The 15507-nt window shown below is 44.1% G+C and overlaps 1 protein-coding gene across 4 annotated transcripts in view; it reads right to left on the reverse strand.

Moving 5' to 3' along the window:
• Nucleotides 1–15507, reverse strand: part of SEMA6A (semaphorin 6A) — a 191585-nt gene that overhangs the window by 130024 nt on the left and 46054 nt on the right. Inside the window, exon 1 of one of the 4 annotated variants that reach the window (XM_086961061.1) lies at nt 14447–14572. The exons of the other annotated variants lie outside the window; for them this stretch is intronic. The gene's annotated coding sequence lies outside the window, so the exon portion shown is untranslated. Of the gene's footprint in view, nt 1–14446; nt 14573–15507 lie in introns of those variants that run through there. 4 annotated transcript variants of the gene reach the window in all.

Consider the following 15507-nt stretch of genomic DNA (forward strand, 5'->3'; position numbering starts at 1 on the left):
TATAGGACTGCTGGCTCTATGCTTCAGCGTATGGTCATGGATTAAAAACGGGCAACTATTACATGCACTGATACTACTGCAGTGGTTAAGGATCCAGGTAAATATGAGGGAGTCTCTGCAGAAGCTCAACCTCTCAACTATGATGCCAAAACTGTTAGCTCTTTGGCCATTGTTGAATGCCACAATATTGTACTCCAAATGTCGTTTCCAAAATCACTGTCTTCATGGGTGTAGATTTTCAAGTATTGCCTGCAAAGGTGCGATATTTCTATAAACAATATTTAGGACCCAATATTTATGTCAAAGGATATTCTGATCAAATCTTAGTACCACGCCATGGAGGTAGCCGACTGATGTGGTGGTGAGTGGGGTAATAACATGGTGGGCATGTCACCAAGGGATAAATCAGCTGTAAGAGAGAGTCAGTATTGGTGGGAGGTGAAACAAGCAGTTTAATCTAACCTGTTGAGTGCAAAACTAGCTGAGACCGATTAGCAGAACCTCATCACTAATTGACAGAGGGTTTGCCCTTTTAACCAGTTTCTTACTGCCGGGTGGACTTGTGTCCACAAAGCTTAAAACCACGACTTTAGTTATTATTTGACTAACAAATCTCATATTCTACCCATGCATGAAGGACTTTACAAAATGTCTCGCCTAGAGGCAAAGCACTAACCAGAAACTGTGACATTTAAGTGAAATGAGCACTTGCATTCTCCCTCCTTTCACTGTACTAGGAAAGCATGTCTTGAGACTCTACAGAAACAGCCTGAGGGTTTTCAGAGCCCTTGGAAAAATAGCATTTTGCATGCTGAAGGGCTATCGTTAAAGAGAAAAAAACAGAAATATCTCTGGCTTTTTTTACAGTAATTTGGACAACAACTAGGTGGCATCTTAGACCCGTTTCCTTACCTCATCATGTGAAACTGCCCGTGTAACTTTGCATCAGAGGTAAATGTACACTTCAAGCCACCAAAAGCACACATATTAAACGAAGGGACAACAAAACAAAACACAATATGAGTTGAGAAAGCTGTACAAAACCTCAGAAAATGATCAAATGGTGCTACACACTAAGACAAGCGTTTTACCTGTGAGCTCTAGGTCTACATCTGATGTAGATCAAGGATCAGCTTTCAACCGCAATTCCTGTTGCTCCTTCAGCTCATAAGCAACACCCAATTGGGTGGGAGCTGCAGCAGACTGATTGCTCATGGCGACATCTGAAGAGGTGATTTTGCCTGCTGGTCTGAATGATCATAGGCTACATATGGCATCAATATGATACGGTACTACTGTTATCACACAGCATGTTGCCATCCAGTACTTCTCAACGGGCACTGGATGCCACATGTTCTGAGGCTGCTTGCTCTCAGTTGAGCTCCATTGCCCCCGAAAGTTGACTGCACAGCCCGAAATGTCCGTTCTTCTTTGCTACATTTTGTCCATTTTGCCTTCACTGGTGGCAATTAGTTTTCTCTTGTTCTTTTTTGCCTCTATATCAGATGGGATGCATGGATTCTAGATGCGTCTACCGTGGTTTCCATAGTTTATTTAGCTGGGGGTTTTATGATGTTGGTTGCACCAATGCACCCCTCAACCAGAATGGTTTAATCAGCTGTGATTTGCCTAAACCTCATTAAGGTCTTTTTACAGACATTCCACCCTCGTAGGTGAGCAGATACTGTCAGTGTATAGTGTGACTGGTCACAAATACACCTCCACAGTCACACATTTCATACATACAGAGGGATCTCTGCTTGCAGGCTGGGGCCTAGAGTCAATCAGTGATCAATGCTCTGGCTTACAACTGAACACAAGGTGTGACCCAAACCCGAAGTCTTAATAATGCGCAGCAAGGCCCCTCCAATAAAGTGGCTACTGCAGACTAGTTCAAGTAGAATACAATGCCTGGCAACTGCGGGCGGCATTATTTCTTGCAAGGATCATCTGACGTTGAGCTCCCTCTTTACCCGACTACCCTTAAAAAAATTGAGAGCTTTCTTACAGATGCTATTCAAGACTTTTCATTTCTCCTACACGAGCTGCAGTGCACTGTTGTGTCAATAATTTTGTTTGTCACAGATTGCTTTGTTCCCTATCTTCCCCAAAGAAAACTACGATATCTGCTAGTAACAATATTTTCTACATCCTAAAGTTCTTGGTACAAACTGGTGGGGGGAAATCCCTACTGGTTCTCAGGACAAAGGTATCGAACAATCTTCCGCTCCCACTAAAACAAGTTGCCACTTTGAAACTTTTAGGAAGCTTCTTAAAACCTATCTTTTCAGTCAGCTTTGTGTATCTTTTTGGGGGGGACAGGACTGCTTTTGTTTCATTGATTTTCAGCACTGAGATGCTTTTCGGTGTGAATGTTTCCCCTTCTAAATCTAATTTTCATTCATACATTGAATGTAAATGTGTGATGATATGAGTTTACAAAAATTGAGATCCCTTGACAAATTGTAGCACTTTGCAAGCCAGCGTTAAAGGCAAGTTTGCAGTTGCAGACCCACAAAATCCACGGGTAGTGCCTTTGTACAAATGCAACAGGACTGGGGACTGGGTGTTTAAAATGTTGTAATGAGTGATTCCTTTGTAATGGGTATGTGTTTGGAAGATGTAACAGGGGAAGAGTTATCCTGATATATGCAATGCTTAACAACAGCGATGTGACACGATATTTAAAAATCAACGTTCAGCTAGATTTGACACATCTTGCTACAAGCGTCAAAATTCTTTAGCCCACTGTTTTAACGATAAAAAGAGGGATTCTCTCCGTCCCCTGTTGGCAGTACAACCTGGGCAAAGTTGGCAATACCTACATACATCCCTACATACCTACATAGATCCCTCCCCCGATGCTCCAGGTGGAGTATCCTTCATTCATCTAAGTACGTTTTCACCTTACCTCACCACGACTAGCCCTTCTGGGTCTTCTCACTCAAGCCACGTCTGCATGTGGCTCGCCAACCACTTCCATCCCTTCACCTCAGATATTCACTTAAATTACATACTCATGTGAGGAATGCGCCCTGGCATGAATGAAATGCATATGCATTGCTCACACACGCACACAATGGCACGTGTTTGCTGCAGGGCACGCCTGTGTCAATCTATGAACAAACCTAGGACAATGCGGGCGGAACTAAGAATTAATTAGTAACAAACTAACCCACTCCCTGTGATTGTTTGTGTGGATCAAGACTGTGTTTCAGAAGGGCAGGTGGCTCTATGACACTCTAGCGTCCCAGGAAGAGCTTCTGGTACAACCACAAGACTAGAGTGCATTGAACCTTACTGATGATGTAAGTATTTTAAAATAAAGAGTACTTTGAAATAAAGGGAGCAGGGGATGCAATAGAAAAGAGAGACAGAGAATAAATAAAACAAACTGGTGTTTGCCCTGTTGAAGTGGAGAACGAGCTTGAGGTGCTCTATCTCACTTTAGGAAATATTTCTAACTACCCTTGGCCGGTGGCAAAGCCAGGCCAAGAGCCTGGATGTCAACAGACCCGAAAAAAAATAATAAGAAAAAATACAGAAGGCAAGCCTTCTCAGTTCATGCTCCCAGGATCTGAACAGCAGCTCTAGCAGCAGCAGACCAGCACCAACTGTAGTATAATTCAGAAAAAAGCTGAAGGTGTGGCTCTTGAAGGAGCGCTACTACTTACCCGAGAATCTACCCCTGCCCCTACAACAGTCTCTTCCAGGGAGGCATACCCTCTGTTCAGTGCTCGGCTGCTCTAAAATTAGGGTTGTGCTCTACAAATACCGATATATCATGCAAGGACATGAATTTAAATGGTACCATGCAATACTTTGTCTGCCATTTGGAAAACAATCTGCAGACATGTATTTTTTTTATGTACATATGCATTTGATATTAGTAGAGCTTGAACCTAGCTCAAACCTACCACCCCACCTAGTGCCTACTACAGGCAGATGTGGTGCTTAAGTGCTTGGCTACAAGGGTAGCTCACTGCACTGTGTAAGGGTGTGTGGTTGAAAGAGTGTTGTCTTCGTTTTGAGCCTATGTGGGAAGTGTTTCTACGTCATCTATGATGAGACCTGTAATGCTGTTATTATGTTATGTAATGCATCCTTTAGGTGAATGAGTAAGTCTAAGACAGGTTTGAAGTGTACTGGCAGCAAATATTTGCTCTCCAGGTTCTTTTCTGGTGGTTCTTGTTATCATATGACATTAGAAACTCGTTGATTTTTAAAATTAATTTAAAGGGCTCCCAATCTTTAACAATATCCTCTCACAAACTTTTCAAAACATCTACACATTAGTTTCTTAGAACCAGCCGCAGCCCGTGCAGGTAAGAGCGGTGGAGCCTAGTTGGGCCGGAGGAGAGGGGGTTAGGGGGGGATTTTGGGGGATAGGGGTTGAGGGAGGGTGTGGGGGGTGCGGGGGAGGGATTCGACATGACGACCACAAGAGGAAACAAAATAAATATTGAATGTTCCCTTGTCGTCTTCAGTCCACAACGGAGAACGAAAGAAAGGCCACCCTAACCTTCACCCTCATGTGGGCACATGCGAAGAGCGCTTGGGAAGTGGTAGAGCTCGGAGCCTAGACTGGGGAAGTTCTGGTCTTTAACTGAGCAGCGACTGCTACAGTGGGCATTCCCACTGACGCAAACCATACGCTCTGTGAAGGCCTCGGCTTAGACCTGTCTGGAGATGTGCCCAAGCAGTAGCCTGGCTGTGCCACTTACCAGCTGTGGTCAGTGTGTGCCTGGGCGCTGCCTGGCACACAGGCCTCAGAGCTGCTCTGCACCTGTCGCTCCTCACACCTGGCAGGGAGCACTCACTGCGTGTCAGAGGAAAGGTATTTATTAGCAGACGTGCCTCTTTAATTGCAGCTCCCTTTTCCCTCCACCCCGGCTGTGGAGTGTGTTGTTCCGCGTGGGGCTCACTGGCCCATGAGCACAGGACTCGCACATCCTGCTGACTCAAGAGAGGTGTCTCACAATACCTGGCCTATTTATAGGTCACCTATTAAGGTGTTTCAATACAGGCTTCTGAGGTGATAATTACCATTGTCAAAAAAGTGGGAGGCTCTCATCAGGATGTTTACGAGTCGAGGGAACGTCGTGGAGATTTGGATGTGTGACGTGACTTCAGGCGGTGCAGTGAGGCCAGCAGCCCGGTGAAACCTGCCTGAACGGGGCCGACTCCCAGCGAGGTATGGGGTACAGGGTGAAGCTGCCACATACATGTGTGTACCAGCTTCTGTGTTACAGGCTTTCTCCGCTCTTAATGATGTCTGGTTTAGCACTTAGAGTCCACACAGATCAGACCACTGCACTTAAACAAAGTCCATGTAAAAACAAAGAAATTCATGAAAAATGATGTAGTCTTCCTAGCTTAAGCAAGCTACCATTGGAGGCGTGCAGAGTGTGCGAATCTATAACAGATTCAAGCGGCCAGACTAGCAGTTCAGGTGTGGGGAAGAGGTCAGTGGATTCACAGGTCTGGGTATTCTGAGGGGGCAACTACGTGACTGCAGCACTCTCACCTTGAAATCACACATACAGCACAGGTAGCCCCTCAGAATCACAGACACCAAAACCGTACCTCACTACGGGTGCTGTGAACGCCCCACTCACCTGAGGAGAATGGGCTACTGCTAAATAAAAAGCAGTAAGATGCTGGTGGAAGGTTGGCCGATGTCTCCAGACTGAAGTTCAGCCAGAGTGTGGAGGCCAAAGACATGAGAAGATAGACATGAGAGGCAAGTACGACTTACAGTGGTAGGCTGGTTCAAGGTGCTTTGGTTGAGTGATGCATATCCTGCCTGTACAATCATATATGCCAATGTCCTAGACTATATGTTCCTGTGCAATCTGACTATTGCCATGGACTTATGTCACCTTAAAGGAGCCTTCACGCTACCTACAGAGTAGAAATTGCGCAATCTGCTTTACCTACTTCGTAGCCAGGTCCAGTGCTTTCAAAAAGTGAAGGGCCATATCCGATTTAGCATAGTACCTGATCATTGCCATAGCAGAAAGGCCTGAAAGGTGCAGTTTTAAATGTATGGGTAACGCTCCAGGTGGCAAAATTCTATTTGCCCGTAGCACCGAAAATACATTCTAGTTTAAGCTGCTAGATAGGAAACCATCCCAAAACAATAACTGCAGGGCTGTCTGTCAAGATATTATTATCAAAAATATCGGCTGAAAGAAAAAATGTGCTCTAAATATTGTATACAAAAATATTGTCCTGTTTGGAGTAGATGTTCTGTTAATAACCCTAACAACGTTATTTTCGTAAGTGATATTTAGGACTAAATATTTCTGTCAGCCCTTATTTTGGTCATGAAATTCTAGTACAAGACCAACTGTCTGTAGTGCAATGCAATTGGTCGCAGACACGTGGGTGGTTTAAAATGATGAGGGAGTGTGTGTGGGCTTGCGGTTTAACAGGGGTGGGTCGAAGGATCTGTTCTAGAAGAAGATACAATTCTCATTGCACATTAAAAACATGTGTGGTACAGCCCTGTGAATAATGTGTGGTGTCGGAGGAATGTTATGTCCAGAGCCCTCAAGGAGGTAACCTCATTCTTGGTGTCTGGGAAACAGTGAGCCCCCTGCCCTCCACCTCCTACTAGAGAGGGAAATGGTGCTCCCCCTGGGACTGTGAACTATGATGTAAGTATATGTTACCTACTTTCACGACTTGTAAGCACTATAATCTTCCCACGTCTCCAATTATGCTGACTAGGCCCTACCAATAAAACGAGCAAGCACTTGGTTTATTAGGCTAAAGAGCTCAAGAGCCTCCATTTTTAGCCACATCTGATCTGAGGCAGATGAGCGCTTGTCTGGCCCTACAAGCCCTACAGATGTCAAGTGTTGGGAGGGCTCCCTGGAGGGCAGTGATCGCAGTGTGCAGACGAATGGGATGCTTTTAAATAGTGTTAGGTGATATCTGCATTAACTGAATGTGCTTCCCTCCCTAGATCAAGTCCCAGGATTGGTCAAATGATCACCTGACCCGCTATTCTTCAAATGCCGCCTACTTTAACCTAATCCTATAATAGGCCAAATTGCACTGACATGGAAGATGACCTACTGGCCTCAGAGCTTAAATCTACAGACTGCTGTGTGTGTAATTGTCCACCAGTCCCAGGACATAAGCACTCACCAGCAGCAGCTGCCTATTATTGGCTGCTATATTAGATTTTTAACACATTTTGTATTAACCAGCAGCTGCTCAAGTTCACGCAACGGGCACCGCACCAACATCATACTTGTTGCAGTATTTTACATTATTTCTGTAAGTAGATCTAGGCAAAGCACAGATGGGACCTCCATCTGTCAACCTAACGTCGCCCTTTGGCAGCGAGTATGTAGGCAGAGACCAGTACACACTTCCCGTGGGAATCTACGCACATACGTGCTTACGTAGAGGCGTCCAAGCGTGCAGAGTCTTTCCGGTTCGGCGCTCGAGCCGATCACATCCCCCCTCAAGCAGTGACGGTGACATCAGACTAGTTTAGACACAATCCATTTTTTTTCTGGTGGGCTTTGAACTTTCCAAATAGTAATACATCAGGCTTAGTATGTGTCTATAGAATGTTCCGGATAATTTGAAGGGCTTCTTAAAGGCGAAGTCCTGCAGGACCCTGCGTGGCTGGATATCGGTTCATGAAAGAAGCATGCAATCCATCTGTCTGGCCCCACATGTGTACGGCTACCGCAGTGGCTGAGACAGACAACCAACACCAGTTTTCCGAGCTGCGACCTGGACATTAACATTTATCTTGGTCGCAGTGCCGCAGACACTAAAATCCCATCAATATAATGCACGACAGGTTCCTTTGTAGCTGAACCTCTGCAAGTAACTGACAGTGTGGGTCGGTGTGTTTTAAAAAGATCTAATGTTCCGAGTAGAGGCTATAACAGCTCCTGCATCTGTTTTAAAGTTACTTTTTTAAATTACTAGTGCTTTTTGGGAATATTACGAAATTGCCCAAGAATAAATAAGAAATAGGATTTTGCATCACCCTTAATGGTGCTTTGATCTCACTCTGGCACATTAGAGTGCTAATAGCACAATACAGCAAAATATTTGCACGACGAAGATCGATTTCTATCCAAGGAGTTCAGTAGTTTTCAGGGCCTCCCATATTTTGTCTCTTTCACTCATGCCAAGCCGGTAAGGGCCACTTTGTTGCTGCTGCATATTTATGTTTGGAGTCAGGGGCACAGCTACTATTGGTGCAGTGGCAATGGGCTCAGGTCTCCGAGATGCCCCCTGAAACTTGATACATTCTGTATTTTTTACCCCAACAGCATTCAAAAGGCACATTTTCCTTGCTTGCACCAGGGACCATGGCACCCTTACTACGCTACAGGTTGGAGTCTGCGTGAGTGTTCAGCTCAGCTCAAGTGCTGCTTACCTGATTTCAGGCCTGGGCGAGGACAGCTACAAACCATTATGTATAGCTACAAGCTATTATTGCAGGGCTAAGCTTGTGCCCTTATTGTCAGTGACATTTTATATCACACTGATAAGCATTCACCCGAGTGCATATTTACAGGAAGCAGTGCTCAGCTAGGAAGGGGCCAACTTCATGCTCCCTTATCTTATGGCATGTCGGCTATGCCGCATACACCAAGGTGACTTTCCTCTGGACTACCAAAAGGTGACCAAGGCAAATGCAACATGGCAGCCTAGAACCAGTCCTCAATAAATTACAGCTGGTCCAGAATTCAGCAGCCAGAATCTTATCAGGAACCCCCAAATACAAATCCATTTCACACATACTCCGGCAGTATCACTGGCTCCCGATAAAAAAACGCATCAAGTTCAAGGCCCTTTGCATTGCATATAAAGCTTTGCACTACTCTGGACCATTGTTCCTGAATGAGGCCCTAGGTGCCTACATCCCTAATCGTGCTTTACGCTCATCCACAGCAAACTTGCTAAGGGTCCCCCGCACAAAGACAGCCTCGTGGGGCGACAATCGATTCACTGTTGCCACGGCCAAGCTGTGGAACTCTCTTCCAATCCATATCAAAGCAAGCCCTACTCTACTCGCTTTCAGAAAAATGACAAAAACATGGCTATTCAGCCAATAGTCTATAGTCTCTGGTTCTTGCGCGCTGTCCCTAGTGCTGAGATACTCACGGGTATTTGCGCGCTTTACGAATTGTATAAAATAAATACAAAATAAACCACACCAGTGGAAACAGTCCTAGTAGCCTGGGAGCACTGGTGCATAATTACATATGTATCTATGGATGCATGGGTGCCCTGACCTCTCTACAGTGCTAGTGATATACAAGGTTATACCCAACAGTTCCAGCAAATTCAGGGAAACCACTGTCTGTGGTGTACAGAGCTAACACACTTTGGAGCACTAGGGTACATATTTAAATACAACAACATAATAACAACTGTTGACTGACAGAGAGGTGGGCAGGTGTAGGGTGGACAGAGTAAAGATACTAAAGAGTACATGGTACATAAATTTAAGTTGCTCTGGTAGTACTTAATATTAACCGTTTTACGCCATTTAACAAGGGACTCTATTTCATTTTGCCGTGGTCACTTAAGTTTAGCTGCAGCAAAAGTCATTGTTTATATTTGCCTGTAGGCAATGTTTATAGACAAAAGACGAACATTGATTTCGTGGTCACAAACACCCAAAACGAAATGGAGCCAAACAATCACAATACAGACGATATGTCAGAATGTCGCATGCAGATATATCATCTGGCATAAATATTGCACACTAAATACTGTCCAGTTGGATACAGATACTATACCATTATGATATTTTTGTGAACTATTTTTAGGACATGATATATATATATATATATATATATATACAAATATATATATATATATATATATTCGTAATCACCAACTCTTTCGCCTTACACAGCAAGGCTACCACGGCACCATGAAGAAAGTCAGGCCCGGACAGTTATTCTTTTTCAATATTTATTTAATTTCACCAGTTGTGCAGAGATATGGACGGTCTATGCGTTTCGGCGCTATGCCTTCAACTGGACCAATATATATATATATAGGACACACTGACAAAGGCTTACGCCGAAACGCGTCTGTGCTTTTCTGTTCCCTGAAGATTAAATCACTGGATAACTCTTGGTCTATGAGTGCTGCCTCTTTCTTGTGAAACTGAGAAGAGTTTTCGAGCGTCATATATATAGATATATATATATATGTATGTATATATGTATATATGTATATATATATGTATATATGTATATATATATGACCTTCACCTCCTACCAAAGAACGAGCAGCAACCCCAAGGCAGGAAATATATATATATATGGGACAGTCCCGTGAGCAAGGTCTAAGTGTAGACTGAAACACGTTGGGAATGCGTTGCTGGCTTGCTGTTAATAAATGCTAATTTGAACGACCAAATTGGATTGGAGATTCATTACCTGTCCTGCTAGTGCCCTAGCAAAGTCCTGCATTTCGTGGGAAACAGAAATACTAATTGATTGTGGATTGGCTCTGCCGCATCTCGGAAGCACCACCGAAGAGCGCCCGGGGGCCTAAAAATGAGCTAAGCTTGAAAAAAAATATTTGTATATATAGTCTCCTACCTGTAACAATACATACTATGCTGCTAAAAAGTGCTTTGGTGCAAATTGTAACCATCAGGTCATCATTTCACAGACTTTACAGTGCTTAATTTGTAAAATATATAAGTGCCAGGGCCCTCATCAGGAGGGCACCTCAGCTTGCACCACACATTGCCCCTCCCTGGGCTACCAAATGCAGTCCCAACATAATTACTAATTATCACACTCCTACAAGTGTGACAATTCAGTCTAATTCCAGGCCCCTACAGCTAAAGGATATGGCCTGGGTAGCAGTTAATGGTCATGTGTAATGTATATTAACTTAATAAACAACTGCTGTTGTGCTCAGCTCTAAATTATACAGACAGTGCCACCATGTGGCAGACTGTTACAAACCTTGGTGTTGACAATTAAGTGCCATGCCCAGCACCGGAAACCACTAGCTCAAATTAAGCCCTTGTTCTTCCTTTTTCAAGCTTCATTAAAATGATGTAGGCTGCCACTACAGCCCGCTTATCTGAACTGTAGCACGTTTCCTTTTACCTTATATCCTCCCCACAATGCCTTCTTGTGGACAGTGAGAGGCACCATACTCTTAACTGGAATACAAGGTAAGCTTCCTTGACATGACATTGCCAGGAATCTTGGCATGCTGTGTGCTAAATAAGAAATATAGAAATATTTTCTGTGATGTTAAATAGAATCTATGAGGCAGCATACTCTGGCAACAAGCTACATCTGGACTTGATCATGGAGCACAGGAAAAACTCTTTTGTGGAGTAACGTAGCGGTTACAGAAGCAGTACAATTATTGTTTGTAGGGTTCCATCCACAATCATGCTTTACAATCACTTCATTAAATCAGGCATCAGTGTGCTAAAAACAAAATGTTTGTTCAAAAGCAAAGGCTCACCTTGGAGCTTTCTCTACTTTGGTGGTAGTTATTAATAAGTGGGGCACAGGAAAGACCTCTGAGTCAATGCGCATCTCTCAAGGCAGTGGTGTGCCGGGTCTCAGAGCCTGCAAAAAGGATCGGTTCATCACCGACAAGTGTTATAGAGCAGTGGCTGCATGAAACTGCACGCGCTGCCATAAGACCATCTGTACCAGACATGCATGCAGCAGTCTGAGGTCAGCTCATCGCTTGCCCATTTCAGCTGAAGAAGCTTTTTAAATCCCAATGGAGAAGATTTTAAATCTATAAGACGGACTGCTCATGCATGAAAGGGCAAGGTATTTCCTTATAACAATCCTAATCCGAGGAGCTGCGAGACGGTGTCCTCAATAATCCTCTTTGGCTTTCTGTCCATGCACTCCGGAGTCGCGATCACAGAAGCATAGAGTGCATTGTACCAGAACAAGCCAGCCGCCTCTCAGGCTTAGCGCTAACAGGAATTTGTACCCTGGTGAAAAACGACAACATATTCATACTCTTTCCTTTGTCTCATGATCTGATGTGTGGGTCAACAGGGCTCCGAGGCAAGGTCTTTGATGTCTGCGTTGACTAACTTGAGATTCAGAGACCTTTAGCATAAAAATATGTCTGCGGTGACTAAGATACTGAGCTTCACATTCAAGAGGTGGCAGATATACATACTCACTGTCATCAACATAATGCCAAGTTCATCTTTCAGAACTGGAATGGTTTGTTGCTCGGTCTGGTTTTGGGTTTGTGAATAGTAGGCGTTGAGTTCCAAACTTCGGAAGACTCATGACAGATGATCGCAGCTCTTGTGCAGTATTGTTGCACTTCTGCCAATAAGCACTTTTTGCCGTTTTTTTTCCCAGGTCAACAAGCCGTGGCTACCTGCTCTGTATACATAGTGGTCCCTTATGCAGTCACAGGACAAAGATTTGAGTCTGTGGGTCCTGTACTTGTCTTCAAATATGCTAACACTCTTTACCCTGATTACTTTAACATTATGCCCAACAGCAGCTGACCACAACGTCACAGCTGCCACCAAAGTGCACCCTTTTACAAGGTGTGACATGAGTCCTTCTTTAATTAATGCTCACATGCATACTGCTATTTATGCAGGGCCTTAAATGGGATTTTAAAAAAATGGGGGATCTCTCTGAGGGGCTTGACTGATGTAATTAGGTGCATGATTAAAACACGTAAGCTAAAAATCTGTGCTTAATATAGCGTGCCGCCCAACTGGTACTTTGCTGTTTCTGTCATTTCCTCCAGATATGAAATACAACAAGTAAAATAACATCAACAACAAGCCAGGACTATTGGCTTTATCAATGGTTGTTGGTTGTACAAGATAAAAAAGCGACAACTATGGCTTTGATGTATATAATATTGAAAATGCTTCAGTTCTGACATGACGAGTCTGTGAAAGAACTATAACAAGTGTCTTTGAAGTTACATCGAAGGCTGTGATGGGTGGTACTGCTGAAGAGTTACGATTTTTTTTCACCCTGAGGATGTGGGCAAAAAGGCAGAGCCTGCTAATCAGTGCTTAATTTCAGGTGGTGTTTGCCGGTGGGGGCACCAGCACTTATTTTTGGGGATCTGCACTTATTTCTCCTCATCAGACATTTCCCAAGACCAAAAGAGGGAAAAACAAACTAAACGGAAAGACTTAGGATGAGAAATACAGAAAATAAGTCGCCCAAGGGAGAAAGCAGAAACCTGTAGGAGTGAGATAATGAGGCAGGGGGTGCCTGGCAGCTAAGTAAAGAAGCCCGAGGTGCATAAGGACTGCTCTCCCTTTGTATTCGGCAAGCATTTTAAAGCACCAGCCGCGTATGTCTGAGCAGCGCTTCTGGCACCGGCACCTATTATTTTACAAATAAAGCACTGCCGCTAGGGAACATCTGCTTTTAGAACTTCCGGGGCTGGCCCACCTAAAGCCTTGTGTCAATGCATTCATGACATACGTAGAGGACTCCTTCAGCTGTACTATGAACACTTCTGCAGAGTGAACCCGCTAAGCAAGTTGGTAAAACTGCAAGTTTGTAGGATCATCTTTACGCCAACCCATTCACCGCATCAACCACAACACAGCACGTACTCCTAACAGATATTATTCTGTGCAGAGAAGATTCCATTGGCATCCTAAGCTCTCATTTTTAATCAGATACAATGGTATGGACGTTTTCACAGCTCTGAAAGGCTGGGAATACGATAAAAGTGACCATCTGGAGTCCAGAGAACAGCTTCTACTGCTCCACAGCAGCATCTGCTTGCTTACCCCCAGGGGCAACACTGGCATCCCTATAAGTAGACTCCCAGGACACCAGTTTTCTAGGCCCGGGCTAGCCTTTTATAACTCATTAGACTCTCAGGTGTGTTAATCTAATTGGTTCTACAGAAGAGCACAAAAGACCACAAGTCCCAGAGCGCACCCGTCTGCTTAAAGAAATCCAAGGACTGGACTGTGGTGTCCAAGTGACATGGAGTCGGGTCACACTACTTTCGAAGTCCACTACTACTATCAATGGCAAGTTCACCGAGTAATCTTACAGTGACTCAGAGTGCCTTTTTTAGCCAAGACTGAGCACAAACCTGGTGCCAAGATTCTGCGTTGATGGGCGTGCTTCCTATATCTTTAAGAACAGCAACAAATCCCAAGACCTCGAAGCAATATCAAATCACATTCATCAACTGTTTTTAACCGGGAAAAAAAACTCTGCCTCTTCAAGGTGATGCAGAGTGTTAACCGCCGAGGGATGCTTGCGCGCATGGAAATCTATTCAATGTGACTCTTGTAAAATACAGCAGTAAGGAGGTCTTCAGGGCATTCAGTTAATTTGTAATTAATTACTTTTACAGCTTTTATTGCCAGTCATTTGATTGAAATAAACATATATTTTTAAATAAAATTTAGCCGATTTAAAAAATCTAGACTAACCTGTCTTAGTGCTGCAGGTCCTGGCTGTGTGTTCCAGGCCGTTCTCCTAGACAATCCCTCACAAAACTCCATCTGTTGCTCCTCTGACCCATGCCGGCCTTAAATCCTACAGAGACACATTCTTCCCAGAACGCTGTTTACGCTGTGCATCACCTCCCCGAGTGACGATACAGTAAGCACTTTGTAATTAGGACTTCACGTCTGCCAAGACAATTCATGGTACATTTTTGAGATGTTAATCATATACTGCGTAGCAAATTGAAGCGTCTCCCTCTAAAAAATGACTACATTTCGCAGGTCAGCGTACCAGGAAGTCACACCCCGTGGCCCTTCCCACCCACTGTCCAAGTTATGATTATCCTGATCCGCAAGCAGGCACAGAGGTGTGTGCCATGCCACAGGGAGGCACCAACAACCAGGAATCTGTAGCCACGCCTCCCACTGTCTTTCTTCCCAAAGACAAAACATCGTAGACATGCTTGAGACTTTGGTCACTTCCTGCCCAGCACAAGAGTTCTGTTTGTGGAATTAGGCACTTACCCTTGGAGCATGGCATGTATCTAAAGGATTAACACGTGCTTGCATCTCCCTGAGGGCCCCATACACTCAACATACCAAATATTGCACAATTTTTTTCATGCAATTTTCCAGACACATTTTCTGGTCATTTCTTGGTTTCGGATTTGGGTAGCAGAGCTGTGATCTAATGCAGGAGACTAAAAAGTAAGAAAAGAGTGCCTGATGCAAAAAAAATAGATATGTTTGTCAGTCCCGGGCGTAGGGAGAACCACTGTTCACATATTGAGCATTCTATCTTCTTAACACCTACTGTATTTACTAGGATAGCAGAAATGAGAACTGTATGGTCCAGTAGAGGTAACCCAAGAACATCCCTTCACTGTGTAGTAGCAAGTGTTCAATGGGCTATAATACAAAACACAAATTGGGCTCTGGAAACCCCATTTTGTATAGTAAAGGACAGTCCTAATTGAGGTGATGTGGGCCCACCCTTGCCTCTGGCCCAGCATCATTGTGCCTGCTACTGTAATGACAGCTATTCC

Source organism: Lissotriton vulgaris, chromosome 3_1, assembly GCF_964263255.1.
Source record: "Lissotriton vulgaris chromosome 3_1, aLisVul1.2, whole genome shotgun sequence".
NCBI classification, from domain to species: Eukaryota; Metazoa; Chordata; class Amphibia; order Caudata; family Salamandridae; genus Lissotriton; species Lissotriton vulgaris.